We start from the raw sequence: 6,097 nt of genomic DNA, 5'->3' as shown, positions 1-6,097 counted from the left end.
GGAAAGGTTAAAAAGATTTGGCATGTTTAGTCTTGAAAAAAAAAGACTGAGGAGCGACTTGATAACAGTCTTTCAATATGTTAAGGGCTCTTACAAAGTGGATGGTGATCAATTGTTCTCCATGTCCACTGAAGGTGGGACAAAAAATAATAGCCTTAACCTGCAACAAGGGAGATTTAGGTTAGATATTAGGAAAAACTTTCGAACAGCAGGTTAGACTTGATCACTTCCAGCCCTATATTTCTATGATTCTATTAAATGTATTGCACAAGGTGATTCTGGCCCTGCTGCAGGAGCTCTTCACTGATGCTTCCAGTTTCTCCCCCAAACCCCAGCAGTCTAATTAATTCTGGGCCTTCCAGGCCCAGCCTCACATCTGCCCCTTGCCCATCTGTGCACCTCTGTTCCTCCTGAAGCTCCAGAGCTCCTTCTCCCTGCCCCAGGCCTGGTGTTGAAAAGATGGGAAGAAGCCAGGGGAGAAGGGAGCAGAACCAGCTTGAGCTGTTGGGCTCTTTCTGTTCCCTCCTTCCTACTCATCTCCTGTGAAAAATGGGTCAGTCTGTTCCCTGACAGGTGCATTTCAGCCTCCTATGATGGAAAATCCAGAACAAACCTTGGTAAGATGTTCCAGTTGTTAATTACCCTCCAGGCTGCTAGTTAACTGTCTCTCTATTTTCCACTTTCATTTTGGATTCTCAAGTTTTAGCTTTCTTTGCATATACCACTGCTAGGACTTGGGATCACTCCAAAATGTGTGCCTTATTTCTAGTCTGAATTTGTCACTGTGCTGGGTCCAGTACAAATACATAAATAGAGACAGTCCTTGTCCTGAAAAGCTTACAATCTAGAGCCCCATTCCTGAAAGGGGCTTTGTATAGGTGGACCTCTGAGCTCATACAGCACTCCAGTGACTTCTCCTTGGAGGACGTGGGCTATATTCAGTCCAAATTCATTCCGCTGATGCCTAAATCAAGTGGTGAGACAGCAAATACCAATCTGAGTCCCTTAACCCCTGCATGTTGATCACATTTTCAAAGTGAAAATTTTGACATTGGGACTGTGGGGTGTCACAGGGAAGGGTTTTTTCTGGTGGATAAAGGAGACTGGTAGAGAAGTGGGAAGAAGAAGAGGCACCCTATTTCGTCTCCCTCCCTATCCCCCTGGGACAATTCACAGTAAAGGGCATGGTGGGAGCAAACAGCCTTTATCCCTGTCTGCCCTCTACTGTTCTCTCCTACTCCCAACCTCCCTCTGAGCCTACCTAATCCCCAGACATCCTTCCCCACTACTTCATTCCCTAGTAGACTCCATTCTCCCCTTTTACTAAACCCTGGCAACCCAAGCCTACCCCCGCCTGGCTCAGTACCTCACCAATTCACCTGATCTTCCTCTAACCCAATCCCCATCTGCTGAGATGCACACACCGTCACTATGCCCCTCGCTCCTACTTCACCCCTCCACATCTGAGAGCCACAGTCTCAGCTCTGAATCATCTCCTCTCCCCCAATACTGCCAAGCTCAGAACAACCCGCACACAGACTAAGAACACCCCCATCAACACTAGGTTCAGAAGCCCCTCCCCACCACACACACATTTGTTGCTGGATCTGAAAAAGCAAGAGTAGAGGCAGAAAGGAACATGTGCTATATGCTGCCTCTGTGGGCCTGGACTGAAATAGCACCACAGAAGTCTATGACTCTTCCCTTTCCCACTTGCAGTCTATATACCAGTGGTACTCAACCAGGGGTACACGTACCTCTGAGGGTATGCAGAGGTCTTCCAGGCGATACATCAACTCATATAGATATTTGCCTAGTTTTAAAACAGACTACATAGAAAGCACTAGTGAAATCAGTACAAACTAAGATTTCATACAGACAATGATTTGTTTATATTGCTCTATATACTATACACTGAAATGTCAGTACAATATTTATATTCCAGTTGATTTATTTTATAATTATATGGTAAAAATTAGAAAGTAAGCAATTTTTCAGTAATATTGTGCTGTGTCACTTTTGTATTTTTATGTCTTGTAAGCAAATAGTTTTTAGGTGAGGTGTAACTTGGGGTATGCACGACAAATCAGACTCCTGAAAGGGGTACAGTAGCTTGGAAACGTTGAGAGTCACTGCTATATACAGTCCTGGTAACAGGCAGGCATACTGCAGCCTCCAGTGGCAGAAAATGGTATTTCAACTTGCCTTCCATCAGCCAGGGTGGTGGAACTGGAGGAGCTAAGAGCTAAGAGAGGCAGAGAGGTATGTTGATGAGGCTTTCCGGGACACTGTAGAATTGTCCCACCTCCGCTCAGACAGCCCCTGCGCTGTTGAGGAGGAAGAAAGGCCCAAGGAAGCAGAGCAGTCAATGGGAGCAGAGGGAAACCTTCCCATAGTTGGGACCCTCCTTCCAGATGGTGCTGGGATTGCCTCTCGCACTAAGGTTACCTCTCCGGGGGAAGGAACTCCAGTTTCTAGGAAAAGGCAGGTGTTAGTAATGGGAGATTCGATCATTAGAAACATAGATAGCTGGGTTTGTGATGACCGGGAGAACCGTATGGTGACTTGCCTGCCTGGTGCGAAGGTTGCGGATCTCTCGAGGCATCTAGACAGTCTTATGTGTAGTGCTGGGGAGGAGCCGGCGGTCATGGTACATGTAGGTACCAATGACATAGGGAAGGGTAGGAGAGATGTCCTGGAAGCCAAATTTAGGCTGCTAGGGAAGAGACTGAAATCTAGGACCTCTATGGTGGCATTCTCAGAAATGCTCGCAGTTCCACACGCAGGGCCGGGTAGGCAGGCAGAGCTTCAGAGACTCAACGCGTGGATGAGACGATGGTGTAGAGAGGAGGGGTTTACGTTCATTAGGAACTGGGGAAATTTCTGGGATGGGAGGAGCCTATATAGGAGAGATGAGCTCCACCTAAACCAAAGTGGAACCAGACTGCTGGCACTAAACATTAAAAAGGTTGTAGAGCAGTTTTTAAACTAGGAGATGGGGGAAAGCCGATTGCTGCAGAGGAGCATGTGGATCGGACACAGACTTCTCTTAGGGGAGAGTCTGATGATAGAGAACCTCCAGGTTATAGTCAGGAGCAGAGGACAGAAGAGGATAATGTAAGGGCCAGATCAGATGATAAACAGTCACATAAAAAAGAATCTGGCACATCAGAAAAGGGCAGACAAATAAAAAGGGACAAGTTTTTAAAGTGCTTGTACACAAATGCTAGACGTCTAAATAATAAGATGGGTGAACTAGAGTGCCTTGTGATAAAGGAGGATATTGATATAATAGGCATCACAGAAACCTGGTGGACTGAGAGCAATCAATGGGACACAATCATTCCAGGGTACAAAATATATAGGAAGGACAGAACAGGTCATGCAGGGGGAGGAGTGGCACTATATATGAAAGAAAATGTAGATTCAAATGAAGTAAAAATCTTAAGTGAATCCACATGTTCCATAGAATCTCTATGGATAGAAATTTCATGCTCTAATAAAAATATAACATTAGGGATCTATTCTCGACCACCTGACCAGGACAGTAATAGTGATGATGACATGCTAAGGGAAATTAGAGAGGCTATCAAAATTATCCCCATATTGACTGGGAACATTTCACTTCAGGACAAAATGCAGAGATAAAATTTCTCGATACTTTAAATGACTGCTTCATGGAGCAGCTGGTACGGGAACCCACAAGGGGAGAGGCAACTCTAGATTTAATCCTGAGTGGAGCGCAGGAGCTGGTCCAAGAGGTAACTATAGCAGGACCGCTTGGAAATAGTGACCATAATACAATAGCATTCAACATCCCTGTGGTGGGAAGAACACCTCAACAGCCCAACACTGTGGCATTTAATTTCAAAAGGGGGAACTATGCAAAAATGAGGGGGTTAGTTAAACAAAAGTTAAAAGGTATAGTGACTAAAGTGAAATCCCTGCAAGTTGCATGGGCCCTTTTTAAAGACACCATAATAGAGGCACAACTTCAATGTATACCGCAAATTAAGAAACACAGTAAAAGAACTAAAAAAGAGCCACCGTGGCTTAACAACCATGTAAAAGAAGCAGTGAGAGATAAAAAGACTTCCTTTAAAAAGTGGAAGTCAAATCCTAGTGAGGCAAATAGAAAGGAGCACAAACACTGCCAACTTAAGTGCAAGAGTGTAATAAGAAAAGCCAAAGAGGAGTTTGAAGAACGGCTAGCCAAAAACTCCAAAGGTAATAACAAAATGTTTTTTAAGTACATCAGAAGCAGGAAGCCTGCTAAACAACCAGTGGGGCCCCTTGGTGATCGAAATACAAAAGGAGCGCTTAAAGATGATAAAGGCATTGCGGAGAAACTAAATGGATTCTTTGTTTCAGTCTTCACAGCTGAGGGTGTTAGGGAGATTCCCAAACCTGTGCCAGCTTTTGTAGGTGACAAATCTGAGGAACTGTCACAGACTGAAGTGTCACTAGAGGAGGTTTTGGAATTAATTGATAAACTCAACATTAACAAGTCACCGGGACCAGATGGCATTCACCCAAGAGTTCTGAAAGAACTCAAATGTGAAGTTGCGGAACTATTAACTAAGGTTTGTAACCTGTCCTTTAAATCGGCTTCGGTACCCAATGACTGGAAGTTAGCTAATGTAACGCCAATATTTAAAAAGGGCTCTAGGGGTGAGCCTGACAATTACAGACCGGTAAGTCTAACATCGGTACCGGGCAAATTAGTTGAAACAATAGTAAAGAATAAAATTGTCAGATACATAGAAAAACATAAACTGTTGAGCAATAGTCAACATGGTTTCTGTAAAGGGAAATCGTGTCTTACTAATCTATTAGAATTCTTTGAAGGGGTCAACAAACATGTGGACAAGGGGGATCCGGTGGACATAGTGTACTTGGATTTCCAGAAAGCTTTTGACAAGGTCCCTCACCAAAGGCTCTTACGTAAATTAAGCTGTCATGGGATAAAAGGGAAGGTCCTTTCATGGCTTGAGAACTGGTTAAAGGACGGGGAACAAAGGGTAGGAATTAATGGTAAATTCTCAGAATGGAGAGGGGTAACTAGTGGTGTTCCCCAAGGGTCAGTCCTCGGACCAATCCTATTCAATTTATTCATAAATGATCTGGAGAAAGGGGTAAACAGTGAGGTGGCTAAGTTTGCAGATGATACTAAACTTCTCAAGATAGTTAAGACCAAAGCAGATTGTGAAGAACTTCAAAAAGATCTCACAAAACTAAGTGATTGGGCAACAAAATGGCAAATGAAATTTAATGTGGATAAATGTAAAGTAATGCACATTGGAAAAAATAACCCCAACTATACATACAATATGATGGGGGCTAATTTAGCTACAACGAGTCAGGAAAAAGATCTTGGCGTCATCGTGGATAGTTCTCTGAAGATGTCCACGCAGTGTGCAGAGGCGGTCAAAAAAGCAAACAGCATGTTAGGAATCATTAAAAAGGGGATAGAGAATAAGACTGAGAATATATTATTGCCCTTATATAAATCCATGGTATGCCCACATCTCGAATACTGTGTACAGATGTGGTCTCCTCACCTCAAAAAAGATATTCTAGCACTAGAAAAGGTTCAGAAAAGGGCAACTAAAATGATTAAGGGTTTGGAGAGGGTCCCATACAAGGAAAGATTAAAGAGGCTAGGACTCTTCAGCTTGGAAAAGAGAAGACTAAGGGGGGATATGATAGAGGTATATAAAATCATGAGTGATGTTGAGAAAGTGGATAAGGAAAAGTTATTTACTTATTCACATAATACAAGAACTATGGGTCACCCAATGAAATTAATAGGCAGCAGGTTTAAAACAAATAAAAGGAAATTCTTCACGCAGTGCACAGTCAACTTGTGTAACTCCTTACCTGAGGAGGTTGTGAAGGCTAGGACTATAACAATGTTTAAAAGGGAACTGGATAAATTCATGGTGGCTAAGTCCATAAATGGCTATTAGCCAGGATGGGTAAAGAATGGTTTCCCTGGCCTCTGTTCGTCAGAGGATGGAGATGGATGGCAGGAGAGAGATCACTTGATCATTGCCTGTTAGGTTCACTCCCTCTGGGGCACCTGGCATTGGCCACT

The sequence above is a fragment of the Mauremys reevesii genome, linkage group 2, assembly GCF_016161935.1.
Source record: "Mauremys reevesii isolate NIE-2019 linkage group 2, ASM1616193v1, whole genome shotgun sequence".
In the NCBI taxonomy this organism is placed as follows: Eukaryota; Metazoa; Chordata; order Testudines; family Geoemydidae; genus Mauremys; species Mauremys reevesii.
Note: the sequence above shows the minus strand (reverse complement) of the source record.